Below are 16,785 nucleotides of genomic sequence, written 5' to 3' on the forward strand. Positions count from 1 at the left end.
GAGTGTTCAATATGTCACAGCAAGTGATGGCAAACACAAGTCTAGAATACAGGTTACCTGAATGGCAGCTTCCATTCCCCTCCTGTTTTCCTTCCTCTCTTCCTTACCTTTTCATTAAATTTTGTTTCTAAAATGATTGAGCACATCAAACTTTTCCATTCCGCTGCACTGTCTTCTGTGGCACCATCTGAGAGTGATCAGAGTGTATGGCATTATAATTATCTATTCGTGGGGCATGGGTAATAGAGAAGGTCCCTCAAATGGCTGGGTTCTGACGGATGAAGAATCACATGACAGCCGAAACTCAGCCCCACCTAAATCAACCTGTGCTCCAGTGGAGTTTACCAGTAGAAGTGATCTGAAGGCAGTGATTACAACCCTTCTGCTCCAGGCTAGATAAATCTCAATCCTCTGTATTTTAAACCTCAAAGGAATGCAGGTAACATGTAGAAAAGTGAGCACCACCATCTTGAATGAACGCAAGTTGTACCTCAAGATACTCGTTCTAAAGTTCCCTCAGGTTGCCAAGTGAAAAAGGCAATCAACTCTTAACACTCAGTTGTGAAAACAGTGTGCTGTCGTTTTGATTACAGTCAGTAAACAGTCTGTGGTTGCCTGGAAAGAAGCTGCCTAAAGCACACGGCACCGGCAAGCAGTAGGAGAAACGTGGCTGAGGGCAACTCAGAGGCTTCTCTGTTACGGCTGAAGAGGCACTGATGTTACCCTGATGTTATAGATCAAGGATTTATTACTGGTCTGAGAATGCTGTTTGCTTTCTGTTTGCCATGATGCCAGTTTATTTCAAAATAGAAAGCTTTCTATAATTTTGCTAGATTCATATTGAAATGTGGTTTCCTCTCCAGAAACACATGTGCTTCAGGCACACATCCACACAAAATGTTTGCTTATGGACAAAGTAACTTTTTCACTATAGTGTTTCTTGATCCCAAATCCTATGCCTTAAGGACAAAAACAACAAGCTGACCAAGTAAAATAGAAAAATTATCCATCCAGAGACAGGCTGCCACCCTTTTTGAGCATCAGAATAGGGGATTGCCTCCCTTTTTAACTTATGTGTTTGTTGATGGGTTTCATCACTTGGAGGAGGATTGGGGGGTGGGTAGGAGAAAGGGATGTATCAGATCAGCACTATTCAATAGAAATATAATGAGACCCAGAACGTACTTGGAAATTTTCTAGGTGCTGAAAAACAAGACGAAATAAACAAGTGAAATTAAGGTTATTGATGCTATGTTTTATTTAAGCCAACATGCCCAAATACTATCATTTCAAGATTTGGCACTAGCCACATTTCAAGTGCTCAACTCCTGCATCTGGCCAGTGGCTACCACAGTGGACAGGGCATTTCTAAAATTTGTAACTTCTTGCTTACTGTAGTAGCTAGTCAATAAAATCCTTATTGACTCAAGGAATTTAACAGTAATGTAGAAATATAGTAATCCTTATTCCTCAAGGAATTTAACAGTAGATGTAGAAGCAATAAGGTACATCCTTAAGAACAACAGAAGATAGAATATTGTAATTATAATATGAATTTTAAAGACAATATATGTGTGCTCTGGGAGTTTAGAGGAATGCAGAATCACTTCTGACTTTGGAGTGAAGGTAGGATTTTAACAGGCAATGACTGGTGGTGAATGGTATTTCAGTCAGAAGGAATGTTTTTGAAAGGCCAAGGCCAAAGACTGGGAATTTTCAGGGAATGGCAAATAGATGAGTTTGACTAGAGAAGAGCATATATATAGGAAAGTATGTAAGATGAAACTGCAGAGACAGATGGTAAAGTATTTTTAGAGAGAGAGAGAGAGACTTTGATTACTTTTTCTAAAGAAAAACAACACTGGATTTGGTAGTACCATTTATTAGCCATGTAATCTTGGACAAGTTACTAATCCTCTCTGGACCTTATAGCTCCTCTATCTGTAAAATGAGGGCAATAGTCACATTTAGCTCATAGGGTTACTGTGAAGATTAAATGAGCTAACCAGTGCCTATAGTACAGTAAGTGTTTAATGTCCTTTATTATCATTATTGTTACTTCTCGAAGATATTTTGGAGTGGGGAATTCTTTGAGTGAAGCATTCAGTCTTCATTTTGCTTTGTTTTAAAGACAGTCTAGTAAGCTTAGCCTATTTATACAATTATCTTTGAGGTAAACAAGATTTCAATGCATGTATTTTGATCTAGATTAAATAGGACTACATAATTAAGAAATATAGTATCCATAGAGAATTTGGCTTTCATTGCTGTTTTTATTTTTTTGTTTTATCGTGTTAATGGTTGTGTGATACAAAACTAAGTTACTTTATTTACTTGACCAATCCCCTATTAGCAGTCATTTCAGTTTTTTCTAGGCTTTGTTATTATAAAAATAATACTGCCATAAGTAGAATACTAGTCTTTCTAAAGAGTACTTGTGGTTGAAATAAAAATTACTAAATATTGGGGGTAAACCAAAATTAAAAATCTGTTTATTCAAAAAATGTCTGCTGAGCACCTACTATGTGTCATACACTGTTCTAAGCACTTGGGATTCATTGGTGAACAAAATAGACCAAAAAGGGCAAATATTCCAGCCCCTGCAAGGCTTATTATGGTCTACCCAGGGGAGACAGAACATGAATAATAAACATTACAAATACATAAATTATGTAGCACATAATAAGGTGAGAGTGCTTTAGAAACTAATAGAATGGGGTAAGAAGCTGGAGGGGAAGCATAGTAGGTCTCTTTGAGAAGGTAAACATTTGGCCAAAACCTGAGAGAGATGAGCGAGTTAGGCATTCATCTACCTAAAGAAAGAACATTCCTGAGAGAGGGAACAGTGTATCTGTGCCTGGCAGGTGCAGAGGACAGACAGAAGCCAAGCAGTCTAAGTGGCAGTGAGGGAGGGGGAGAGCAGGAGGAGATGAGTTCAGCTAGGTAACTGTAAGCCCATATCATAAGGTCTGATAGGCAACTGTAAGGAGTTTGGCCTTTTCTCTGGGTAACTCCTGAAGGCTTCTGGTCAGAGGAATGACATGATTTGATTTCCATTTTGCCCAAATTGCTCTGCCTGCTGGTGAGAATAGGCTGGGAGAAGGGAGACAGGAAGCTATTGCAGGCTTTTGTGAAATACTGCCATAAATCATTCCAAGGTTCTGGGTTCAGAGGAATTATACCACAAGACATTAAATGAATGAACAAATGAAACTGCAAAAACTATGACTGTCATCTCTGAGAGATCCTAAAAATGAGAGCAATATTAATGGCACATATATTTTTAACTTAAAAAAACGTAAAATAAAATTATGGTTTCTGTAAGCCAGTCATTGTCAATGTGTGATTCCTGGGGCAGAAGCACCAGCATCATCTGTGTACTTGTTAGAAATGCAAAATTGGGGGCCTCACTCCCATCTATAGAATCAGCTGCTCTGGGGTGAGGCCTAGCAAGCTGTGTTTAAACAAAAAGCATTCTAGGTAACTCTGATGCTAACTATGAAGAACCACTACTATAGCCTTAACTGGTAAAAATAAATGGACTGACAGATCCTTTTCAATTTTTAACAATTATTTTCATAATAAAATTAAGTATATTCCTTGAGAAAAATAATTCATTTGTAAGAAGCACAGACTCATGCTTACGAACAAATAAATCTTTTAAATCATGGAGAAAATTTTGACATTTATTATATCCCATCTCTTTATAAAAGTATGATGGGAAGTGGTATATTATTTTTTAAATCCATGTGCAATAGGAAGTTGAAGACAAGGCAAATGGAAAAATGGAGGTGATAAACCTGTCAAGACTGTGGATCAATGAAGTTACTCTTTTGGAATGTACATTTAGCTCTGGGCCTCCTGGACTCAACATTTTTAGCGTGAAGGCAAGAACGAATTTTATAGAGCTCAGAGAAACAATTACCAGATTGTAGGTTAATGTGAATCACCATGAAGCCTTCTGACGGTCAAATCTGATCTGGGAGAATCTCTGGAGCACCCAGAGGACTGTATGGTTTACTTTCTAGACAAACTTCCTATGTTTCATTTCATAATATCTTGGTGATTTGGCCATTTGGAATTGTCCCCTTGATAACGGCCTCAAGTCTTAAAACCAAATGATCAGCTGGAAGGGTAGGATGATTACAGACACTGGAGAGCAAACCAGCATTCCCACCCAGATGGAAAGCTGCCCCTTCCCCGTGGGGAAATGCTGCCAGAGACCAGCTGGCAAAGTGTGTGAGTTCCTCAATAAGAGGCTTTGGATCTGCTTCAGCCTTTGCACAAAGAGCTAACTACATCCCCAGAGTTTTACAGCTAATGCATGACAGAAATGGTTTTAGTCTGGAAAATTCTAAAGCAGGTACCTCATATTATGAGTATAAAATAAGATGGATGTATTGAAAGAAAACAGCATAAAAGGCCAAAAACAGTGAAAAGATAAAGAGGAAAGATGATGGTTAAAAACAATGCACCTGGAGTAAGACAAACATTTTTAAAAAACACTGGGACTCAGTCTTAAAGAATAAATAGTCAGGATAAACTAAAATACCACAAAAAGGAATATAAACAATTAAACTCATCTCTATAAAATTCAATTGTTGACGTAAACATTACAATTAATAACATTAATATAAATGGATTAAGAAAATTAAAAGCACAGCAACTTTGTCCAAGGTTCCTCAGCTGGTGACACCTCCCTTTTCAGGGTAAAGCCTTATCATGTTCTTTGAGCTATCATTTCTTCATTTGTGGCATGAAGAACTTTCCCTTAATTTCCAAAATGCTGAAATTCTATGAAGATAATTTCAAAATTTGGGAGGGATCTCCTGGTCCAATACTTGTATTAGATAATCTGAAAGTAAAGTTTTGAACCATCCTATTTCATCATCTTCTTAATGGAATTCACCGAGTTCAACTAATTTTAGCCATTAGTAGAAGACTTAGTTGATTTAACCTTGTTTGGATCTTTTGCGCAATTACATTCAGGACATCTGATAAGCATATTACCTAGTGTCCCTTATGTTACGTCCTAAGCAAAATTTTTTTTCTCTGTTTAGTTCTTGGAGAAAGTTTGTCTTTTTATACACAGCTTTTAGGAATTGTTTTTGTTTTTTCCTAAATCCAGTGTGCTTCCACTTTTTCTTACTTACTGGCAACATTAGAGCTGAATCTAGCCTTGACTGTGTAAAGTACCCATCTCAAATTTCTAGTAACCTCTATTCATTTCCTTCAGAGCAGCCTTCTCAAATTGTAATCCACGTGCCACCTGCACCAAATTCATTTAGGGAGCTTGCTTAAAATGCAGATCTCTGGGCCATGCCCCAAACCAACTTTTTCAGAATTTCCAGAGACTGAACCCAGAAAGCTGCATCTTTGACAAGTAGCCCAAATGATTCCTATGTTAACTGAAGTTCAGAACTACTTTAAAGAATCCTCATTCTCTAAATAACTCAATGAAGCCAATTTTATATTAGTTAACCTGTAAGCCATGGTCTGCTTGACTGAGACAGAGATCTTAATAAGACACAATGCAACTTGAAGTATGAGGCCTAAATTGAAGCATGAGGCCATATACAGAAATCACTACTATTTCCCACATATATTTGGGGTTGGCAAATCTCCATTTGGATCCCAAGCCATAGGATATATCTTTTCTGATCCATGAATCAGTGATTTTCACAATAGGGAGAGGAGAGAGAACTCAAGAAAATCAGAACTTTTGGGGATGCTTTCTCAAACTACTTTCCTGCTCCTCCTTAACTTCTTAGTTTCCTTGGATATTCACCCCGCCCCCCACCTTATACCTCTCCCTGTTCCCAGACTAAAGATGACAAAATATTTTGGAAATACATCTAAATGGACATTTTGGTTTTTCAACATCATGTTCATTATATGTCAGGCTGGAGATTGAGGTATTCAAACCTTACTTCTGACTTGTGTTCTGGGGAGGAGAAGCAGCATTTATTAAGCTTGTGGCTGTAAAGTAGCGGGAACATTTACTGAAGGGCTATACATTTATTTAACAAATCGGTATTTCAAGGTCTGATGTATGGGTCTGTCTGATGGGTATAATTAGTAGTGTAGTAATAACTAAGACTATTATTACTATTCTTCCTACTTCTAATACTACTAAAACCTCCAGCTTTTATGGAAAACCTACTTTATGCCACCTCTTGTATGAGTGACTTATAAGTGTGTGTGTGTGTGCACGTGTGTGCATGTGTGCGTGTGTAATACATATATCACTTAGTTCAAACAACAGCCCTGTTTCACTAGGTATTGTAATCTCCATTATCTGATGGGAAACTAAAAATTGGATTGGCTAGGTAACATGTTCAGTGTGACGTAGCTAGTGATGACAGAGCTAGATCTGTGCTATTACCAAATGAAAGGTAAGAGAGGAGAGGCAGAGGGAAGGTCATAAAGGTGCCTGCATACTTTGCTAAAGTGACTATGAGTCACTGAAGGCCACTGACAATTTTTAATAAGGGTAGGATATGTGTTTTAGAAAGATCACTTTGATGACAGTAAAGACAAGATTAGTGGCCTAGGAGTGAGTTTTCATTGGGAGACAAAGATTTTAAAAGACGATGTATAAAAGAAAAAGGTGAGATTTAATGGTTTTGTTTGTTTGTTTGTCTCAGTAAATTGTAAAGGGAGATTTATTGGTGAGAATCCATGACCAGTTTGGCTTATGAGCTCTAATAAGTGAACTGAGGTAAACATTGTTTTAAATATCAATTGCTGGGGGTGCCTGGGTGGCTCAGTCGTTAAGCATCTGACTTTGGCTCAGGTCATGATCCCAGGGTCCTGGGATCGAGCCCCGCATCCGGCTCCCTGCTCCGCGGGAAGCCTGCTTCTCCCTCTCCCACTCCCCCTGCTTGTGTTTCCTCTCTCACTGTGTCTCTCTCTGTCAAATAAATAAAATCTTAAAAAAGATAAATATCAATTGCTGATTTAAAAATTACATATATTGTCTGTCCTTTGAAATAATGACTGGTTTAACTGGGCTAAGTTATTGCTAATGGTTATAGCTGAAAGGAATATGACATCGGATTGTTTTACTTAGGTTAATATTATGCCTTGGTTTAGCATGCTAGTTTTTCATCTCTGCTTGTCTAAATTTACTCTTAGAAGCCATTGAATAAGGCTTATTGGTCTTGTCTTAGTCAGCCAATCAGATGGGGTTTTAGGTGGAGAAGAAAAAGAGATAAAAACAAACTAGAATAATGACCCACAATACCAATGTGGACCACACGTTCCATTGGTCTACTTCTTTGGTGTTTTGAAGAGAAGAAAGAAAGGGGGAGGAAAAGAAGTAGGAAGTAAAGAACAGGAAGATGCTCTGGAGCTCTGGCATGTCTTCAGAAAGAGTAATTAAATCAAGGCTGCCAAAGAAAAAAGAGCCCCACCCCCACCCCAGGATCCTGGCAGGGGTTCCTGGCCCCATCCTTCCTTGAGCACATCAGGGCACACAGACCCAGACCCAGAGCCAGAGCACCCATTTCAATCCAAATGCCAAAGATGCTGGACTAACTTCACCTGTTTCCCTTTCTACACAGATTATGGAGCAAGAAAGCTGACACCAAGCCACATCAGAGTTCATCAGGGATGAGATATCTGTCAAGGATTTGTGGCAGAGTGGCTTACGGGAATAAAAATACAGAATCTCTTCTAGGGATAGTATAAGAACAAATGAAATAATTCCCAGAAGTGGCCTGAAGCTTTTCCAGAAAAAGGTGCTGTAACTATCTAAGGTATCTAAACTACCAGTAGGTATAAATTTGTGTTTGTGGAAGGTAAACTAAAATCTCTATTAGCTAACAAAGTCAGCTGTATCAGGAGAAAAAAAAAAAAAAAAAAAAGAAGGCAAAAGAGTGATTACTTCCTTGATAGTTTGTTCCTCCAAAGAGGCAAACACTTAGAAACATGGCAGAGATGACCTGCAGGAGTGGAATGATGCCAAAGGCCATTGATGTAAGAAAGATAAACCAACCCAGCTTTTTATTTCTTTTTCTTTTAAAAGAGACATTTATTCCGTGTGTTTAGTGAACTAATCAGGATTGTAATTACTTGCATTTTATTATATTTATTCAGTAACTGGATAATATATAGCTCACCTGTTTGAATTGGGGTAAAGGACATACAAATATGTGGTTAGTATTTGTTTGTAAGCTGGCTTCTGAACTGGCCAAGTTTTTGAACTGACCAAGGAGTATTTACTTGTCTGGTGTCTCATCTGCAACTAACTAGAAAAACTGTCTAAAACTGTCTTAGTCAAGAAAGATGTTTATTGAATATAACAAGTAGTGCAGAGGCTGTTTGGGTCCAAGAGCTGAGCGGTCTGTCAAGAGCCCAAGGGTAGATTTCTGTGATCTGCAACTCTCAGTGTGTCAGCTTTGCCCTCAGAATGGCATCCCTTCTGGTTGTAAGCTGACTGAAGTAGTGCCATGTATCATACCTCAATGCAATAAGGTCCAGGGGACAGAGAATTCTGTCTCCTCCTTGGTCTCTTTATTAGGAGTGAAGAAACTTTTCATAGACACTCACTTAGCAGGCTTCCCCTCACCTTCTGTTGGCCAGAACTGGACCACAAACCTATTCCTGAGCCAATGATTGGCAAGGGGCTTGGAGAAGGTGTCTGGAGTAGAATGGATGTTGGGGAGTTGAACACAAAATTGTCTTCAGTATGAAAACATACAGTAGAAAAATTGAAGAGCTAATAAAACCAACAATTTGTCTATTACAATGTTGGCTTAATTATTATTATTTAGCAGTTGTCTCTCTGAGCTTATAGCTGTCTGATAAGGACAAAGTCACTGGGAACATCAACTCCTAGAAACTAATTATTATTTCCAAGATAGAAATTGTTCTGATGACAGAAATGAGTTCGTGCTTTCCTACTCAGCTATTTTTTTCAGAGGTATGCCACTGAGTCCAGGTAGACAAAGAGGGAAATAGATTCTCGTATTAAAAAGTTAGCAAATCAATAAATAACATTTATGCATGGACAATCATGAGTTTAGCTAACAGGAAGGGAACAATGGCAGAGAAAGTCTCAATTTCATTTGTATTTGGCCATGTCATAGCGATATCCTTGCTATACAGTTACTTTCTTGGTAGGTTTATTCAGACCAATAGGATTGCATAATTCCTTGACACCACAGTGAGAGCAAGAGGTAATGATAGATAAAAAGCTAGCCTAGGCTTTTAATTTATCTTCAAATAACTCTAAAGTACTTAAAATATATGTCAATGTGTATCCATTAGATGTGGGTTTTATGTTTGTTATTAATCCATTCCTGTTTATCTTCTACATTAAAAACAAAGGTGATGACTATACTGCTCTGTTTCTTAGATTTCACCACTCCATTCTTAACATGTTGCTGTATGCATAGTAACCTCCCAGTGAGGTAGTGAACTTATTCTAATTCCATTTCAGAACACATGAACTAAAAATCTCATTTCATAGGTTTGGAGCCCAGGCTATTTCCTGAGCTATATGGGTTTAAATCTTGTCTTCTTGACTTACTACTTTTGTAACTTGGACAAGTTATCCAACCTATCTCTACCTAGCTTTTTTTGATCTCTAAAATGGGAATAATAAGGTTAAATACGATTAAATGATTAAACCTCATAAGATTGAGTTAATGTATATAAATTACATGACAGAGTATCTGAGACATAGCAACAGTGTAACAGAGTTTTATCTATTACTATTGTTTAATTCTCAAAACCACCTAGTTAGGTAAGCACACCAACCAGATGTTATTCCAAAAATCTTCTGAAATACGGAAAATAATGTTTAATTCTGCCTTGGAGAGTGTCCAGTGGTTATCATTATAATGTGCCAAATGCTCTGTATATGCCTTTAATAAATTATTATTCTCTTTCTCACATATGCTACTTGAAAATATGGTAAATACCAGAGGCGCCTGGGTGGCTCAGTCGTTAAGCGTCTGCCTTCGGCTCAGGTCATGGTCCCAGGGTCCTGGGATCGAGCCCCACATCGAGCACCACATCGGGCTCCCTGCTCCACGGGAGGCCTGCTTCTCCCTCTCCCACTCCCCTCTCTCTCTATCTCTCTCTCTGTCAAATAAATAAACAAAATCTTTAAAAAGAAAAGAAAAGAAAATATAGTAAATATCAGATAATCATTAACCCAAAATGAAAACCCCTTTAGAAAATATGAATAACTTTATTCAAAGGAAGGGTAGTTAGTCAGTCCATTTTGTCTTTTAGATTATGTCCTTCCTATAATAGTCACTCATTGATACCAAGAAAACACAGGATCCTTTCCTCAGCAATGGACCCAATCTTTCCCAACAATTTGCTCTCTCATCATCAAGGACATAAAAATACATTGTGGGAATTTTTTTTCTGATCTCTCAAATTGTATGACACAGAGCAGCTTTCCATCCTTGAAGATGGCAAATTTACAGCCTCTGACATAATTTTGTCTCCAAGGGAACAGACCAGAACTAATTGATTTTTGTCTGTAACATAATCATAAAGATCCCTACAAAGGGAGAGAGAAACTATTGATATTAACAGGTTATAGACCAATGCAATTTTCCAAATTGTCTGCTATTCTGGAAATTAGGCAAGATGAGAACTCACAGGCTAGATGAGTAATGGGAAAAATAATACTTTTGCCCTTGCCATGTAATGCCCTGGCATATCCCAAATGTTTACCATGCCCTTTTTTTTTCAGATTCTGATTCATTAACAAATATTAGCTTTGTATTTGTATTTGTTGTTTCATATAGTTTTAGAAACTTATGTTAGTATCAAAGCATACAGATATGTGTGCCTGGAAAACTGAACTATATAAATCTATTTTTCTGTAGTTATTTATATAAAGCTTAGATCTTTAAAATCAAATCACACAATAGTAAGATTCAAGATAAAAATGTCAACTATAATAGGAAAAGTCAGTCAAGAATAGAATGTGTGGAAAATGTTTTGCCTCAGAGCAACAATTTGTGTTGTCAGTAGACGTTTCAGTGAAGGTTACTTAGCTTCTCTGTGCCTGTTCTTCATTTATTTTAAATGCAGGGAGTTGACTAATTGTCAAATCCAATATATGCCTTTTAATTAGCATCTTCAAAATTCCTCTTTTGGCATCTATGTAACTGTTCTGACTTCATTGTCTAATTTTCCTTTCCTTAAAAACTGGTAGTCACAGGAGTCCAGCCTTTTCATCGTTCCAGTTTTTTCCTAGACAGTGTAATGCATATTCTTATCTTCAGTTTCAACTAGTGACTCTTTAATCAACATTTTCCCACCCAGACGGCTTTCCGATTCTCAGACCCATATTTTTATTACATACCCAGCTGTCTCACAGGCATCTCAAACTAAATAAATCCCAAACAGAATTTATTATCATGCCCTACAAATCCTCTCCACTTCTCTGTTGGGTTAATGACAACTTGTGGCTTAAACCCATCTGAGATTGAGCCTTACCTCATATGTCTTCATCAAGCCACATATCAAGGCATCACAAAATCTCGTTGATTTTCTCTCTTCTAATTTTGCATTGAATACAGTTCTCTGGCTATGGTTTGTCTTCTCTCTAACTTATTGGTGCCCTACTCTCTTCCAGGCACTGTGTTCACCTTCTAGGACGATTTTTTCATCTAAGGTCACATTAACTCTATGAAGTATGTGCTATCATTGCTAACATTATCCTTATTATGCAGATAGGGAAACTGAAGATTATAAAGGATAAAAAAATTGCCCAAGGTCACACTGCTAGGGAGTAGCAGAGCAAGGGCTTGAATGCAGTTCTGATTGCCATGTCTAGGCCCTTAAATAATACAGCTATAGTCACATTCCCTTGCCTTCTCCTTTAGACTCCTGCTGTCCGTCTGTTTCCTTCTAGGGCGGTTCTCAAAGGGTGGTTTGCGGACAACTGGGGATTCCTGAATCCCTTTCAGGGGGCAGTGAGGTCTAAACTATTTTTCCTAATACTAATACCAAGATGACCTTTGCCTTTTTCACTGATAGCGCAAAGTCGTGGAGTGAAACAGCTCATGCCTTAGTAGGAAGCAAGGGAGCAGCGTCAAACTGTAGGACGAATCCTTGTTTTCTTCACCACCACGTACTTTCAGTAAGAAAAAAGTGCCAGTTCACATAAGAATGTCTTTGATGAGGCAGTAAATATTATTCATTTTATTAAATCTTGACCTAAGGAACATGTGTTTTTAATATTCTGTATGATGAAATTGGAAAAATACACGAAGCATTTCTGCTGCATGTTGCAGTGCCATGGCTGTCTCAAGGAAAAGCACTTGTGTGACTGTGTGAGTCAGGAGGTGAATAAGCCACTTTTTCTTTTTTTCATGGAGCACCATTTTCACTTGAAAGAAGAACTGACAAACTATGGTTATTCAGACTCAGATATTTAGCAGATATTTTCTAAAAAATGAACAAAGGAAAAGCCTGTCACTTCAGGAAAAGCAAATGACAGCATTCGTTGTCAACGTTAAAACTGGAGCTTTCAAGTGGAAATCGGAATTTTGGAAAACTTTTACCTGCCGCTGGGAACTAGACAGCCTCCCGATATATTATGACTTTTCTCATGAGATTAATGGTGATATTACCAAATGTGATTTTTGAATGTTAATGAAATTTGTCAAATTTGGGGAAATCTGCAAAACACTGTGCCAATATTTTCCAAATGATCCATGCATGAAGGTACAAAATCCATCCAAAAGGCAAAATCAGTAAAAAGTTCCTGATACAGTTTCAGAATCCACATTGAAACTAATTCAGGAAATCATCATTTGCAGAGTTTTGGTGTGTATCAAAGAATATTCACAAGTGCCTGAAAAGACAAGTAAAATACTCCTTCCTTTTCCAGCTACAGATATATATATATAGGATTTTCTTCATGTACTTCAATCAAAACAACATATCTCAACAGATTGAACTTGGAAGTAGATAAGACACTCTGGCTGTATTCCATTATGCCAGACAGTAAAGAGATTTGCCCAAATTTAAAATAAATTCTTTCTTCTCAAGGCATTTTTTTAAATTTGTGATAATATAGTTATTTGTGTTAAAATATATTTTATATGTAGACATACAAAGGCTTATTATTATTATGTTAATAAAAGTTATAAAATCTAATTTTTAATATGGTAAATATGAATAGATAAGTTCCCCATAAACAAAGGCTCTTTGACATTGTCAGTAATTTTAAGAGTATAAAAGGATCCTGAAACCAAAATGTTTGAAAATCATTGCTCTAGGATCAGCCCACCTGTCTACCCTTCATACTGCCACCATTTTTCTAATCTTCAAATTGATCCCATCACTCCCCATCCATGGCTTCTTAAGTGTGCTTTACAAGACCTTTGGTGAGTATATCCTGCCAGTGTTTCAGTCCTTGCTCTTACCACTCCCTTTTGAGCAGGTTGGTCTCCACCCATAATGAACTTCTTAGTTCTTCCCAGGCCCTCCTTGCTTTTCCCCATGCATATACTGTCTCCCAGTCTAACATGTCTCTACTGATGTGTCTTCCTACCAACTTTGTCCCAACTACTGTCACCACGAGGGTTGGTCAAATCCCAACTAGTCTAATAAAACTTCCTCAGGGAAACGTCCCTGAACTTCCCTCCCCACCCTTACCCTGGGCAGAACAAACTGCTCCCATTTATGGAGCTCAGACAATAACCAGCTGTATTATAATTATTTGTGTCCACATCTCTCACACTGGACTGTCAGCTCCTTAAGAGCAGGGACCATGGGTGTTAATCCAAACACAGAGTTGATACATAGTAGTCCTCAATAAATATTTCTTGAATAAATGATCCTAATCCTTCCAGGTTTAAAATTCTGTGGTCCATCTTATAATAGGATTTTTTGAACTACAGTATTTTTATTAATTAACAGCAATGCATTTCCTCTACCCATGCACATTCACACACACACCTTGGTTTTTAATCAAAGAGATCATCTCCTTAGGTCCTTTTTTATCTTTTTTGTCCTTGCAAGGACAGTTCTGGAGAAAATTTGGCATATTAAATCTGATATATTTTAATAAATAATAATGCACATATATTCATTAATAATATATATCTCACACCAAGGCATCAGTAGGAATTAATTTTTAAAACTCTGCTCTAATAGGAATATAAAATTATGTAAGAGGTCTATATAATAGGCTCACAAAGAACAAGAAGGAAGAAGAAGAAAAAATTAAAATAGAACTGCCATGGAACTATGAGATGTTTCTAAAAAGCAAACTTGCAGGAAAAGCCATGAGAAGCTCCCCTCACTGTGATTTTTAATGTCTCAACCTATCCAAATATTGGGCAAACCTTCGTTCACCTTGGAGGAAAAGCCAAGAGTCTGGAACTGGCCTATCTCCTCAGAATTTAGAGACAATAGTGTGGCAGTTTCAGAGACTTCTTTACTTCTTTTTGACCAAGACTCAAATTCTTTGTTCTAATCCTTGATAAGTAAACAGGAAGGTAAAAAATTATTCCTGTATAAATATGTTTTTATAATTTTGTGATACCTTGTTCCATGTCATCTCAGAGAAATAATCTATACAGATTATTAAAAATATCTTCACTTTAGATATTTTTAACCTAATTTCATTTTAAAACTTAGGAATCAAGAAAGTCCAGTTAAACGAATATAATTGGATATTTCTTTAGGGCAATGTGTTGCCACATATCTGATAAGGTATTTGAATGACATTGAGGTTGAGGAAAGTTAAATGTCATAAGCAAACTGTTAATGACAGGCTCAATATGAACCCAGAACTCAGAATCTGATTGCTGCATGTTTTTCATTCCATTGTTAATAAAGAAACAAAAATTAGTTTAACTAAATGCTCAAATACAAAAGTAACCTTTCTTCTCCCGTGAGAAAGCAACCATGTTTCATAGAAATGTCTTAAGATAGCTTTGTCATACTGTTTCATTTTCATTTAGCACTTGGTAAGAACCTTATCCATTCAGTTCATGAAAGGTGATGAGAGACAGGCAGATTACATGTCTCTGGGTATCTAAGGCTCACAGTTAATAAGCAAACTCCTTCCACATTCAAAAATATAAATGTGATTTTTCCATACAGCCTAGTGTCGGGCTATGTGGACATCAAAATGGACATAAAATGGCTAAAAACTTTAATTCTAGTTTGTGCCATTTGCCATGAATTTAGAAGGCACAAAATAAATAGTTGAATTAGAAGGTTTGAGAATATTCTATTTTTATTAAAAAAGAACCGATTTTTTATTTTGTGCCTTCTAAATTCACCTGATGGAGTACAAACAAAACAAAACAAAAAAACAGAAAAGCCCCATCCCACCACAAATCAGAAATCCTTTTTCAGAGCTAGTGCCAAAAATGGCACAGCTTTTTGACATCTGATATTTTATAACTTACTTATACCTTCATAGTAGCAGAAAATATAACAATGTCATATTACAAATATTAATTCAATGAAAAGACACAGCTATTAAAAATACTTTAGTCATCGGAATAAACCAGGGAACTAGTAATTCAGATATAAACTCAAAAAACATATATAATGATCTACAATCATTTTTAGTCTATATCATTTTTCTTGTGTTGCTGTAAGATCTAGAGTTTCCTATTGTCTGTAAGCTTAGTATATCCATGCACTAAACAGCTAAGAATTAAAAAGCCATTTAGGGATAAACTACTATGGAGACCAGAATAAGTGTGGGGGCAGAGATGGGGTGGGTGGTTGGGATAGGGAAGATGTCACAGGTGACTTTGATGATTACCCTGATGTCATGGTTGTAGACTGTTCTATAAGAGAGTGATGTATTCACTGTATTTTGTTGTTATTGTTTCTATTTTCTATCCTGATTTTTTAAATGTGATTTTTGGCACAATGCAAAATAAAATAACCATTAACTTATATTTCAAAATACAAGAAAATACAAGAAACCAGCCTGGGTTTCTTGTATTTTTGACAGTTCTGTCACATGTCTAGCAGAATTTTTTTTACCTTTCCTGGAGAATTGAGCAGGTATCTGACTTACTTCCTTTCTAATCCCAGACAGTTGCTTGGCATGCGTGAATACGCCCCTGTACTTGGTACTTCCTAGCCCACTCCCAGAATTCCATGGTCAGCTGTGGTTCCACCAGGTCAGGGCCTTACTTAAAGGAGAGTGGCTTGAATTTTGAGAATGCCTGAAACCACAACAGAGGAAATAGCTGAAGGAACGAAAAATAATTAGATGATGATAGCTGACACCAACACAGTGCTTATTAATTCCAAAACTATTCTAGACACTTAATGTAAATTAATTCATTTATTCCTTATGATAATCTGGGAGGTCAGTTCTCATAGCATCCCCATTTTATAAATGGAGACTGAAGCACTAAGGGGTTACCTTTTGCAAAGTCATACAGCTCATAAATGACAGAGCCAGGGTTAAGAACAGAGAGAGTCTAGCTCCACAGTCCATACTTCCAACCACTACACCAAATGGAAGATTCAGAAAGAATATCAAAAGTGTCTTGGAATAGTTGAATAACAACAGACTGGAAAAGGAAATACATTCTGCATTGCCTCAGAAGATGCTTCAGAAGGATCCAGGGTGAAAAGCTGAAAGAAAATAGTTTTGGGGGGCACCTAGGTGGCTCAGTCGGTTAAGCTTCTGCCTTTGGCTCAGGTCATGATCTCAGGGTCCCGGAATTGAGCCCCACGTCAGGCTCCCCGCTCAGCAGGAGTCTGCTGCTCCCTCTCCACTGCCCCTCCCCCCTGCTCCTGCTCTCTCTCTCTCTCTCTCAA

At 37.3% G+C, this 16,785-nt stretch overlaps 1 protein-coding gene across 7 annotated transcripts in view; it reads left to right on the plus strand.

Moving 5' to 3' along the window:
* LOC112808958 (sodium channel protein type 3 subunit alpha) overlaps window positions 1-16,785 on the plus strand; it is a 109,753-nt gene that overhangs the window by 10,155 nt on the left and 82,813 nt on the right. For 6 of the 7 annotated variants that reach the window (XM_073883112.1, XM_073883141.1, XM_073883098.1 and 3 more), the window contains one exon: window positions 7,566-7,760. The gene's annotated coding sequence lies outside the window, so the exon portion shown is untranslated. The remainder of the gene's footprint in view (window positions 1-7,565; window positions 7,761-16,785) is intronic. The other variant, XM_073883102.1, reaches the window with a different exon arrangement.

Source organism: Callorhinus ursinus, unplaced genomic scaffold (assembly GCF_003265705.2).
Source record: "Callorhinus ursinus isolate GAN/ISIS: 27379988/994484 unplaced genomic scaffold, GSC_fseal_2.0 scaffold2, whole genome shotgun sequence".
Lineage (NCBI taxonomy): Eukaryota > Metazoa > Chordata > Mammalia > Carnivora > Otariidae > Callorhinus > Callorhinus ursinus.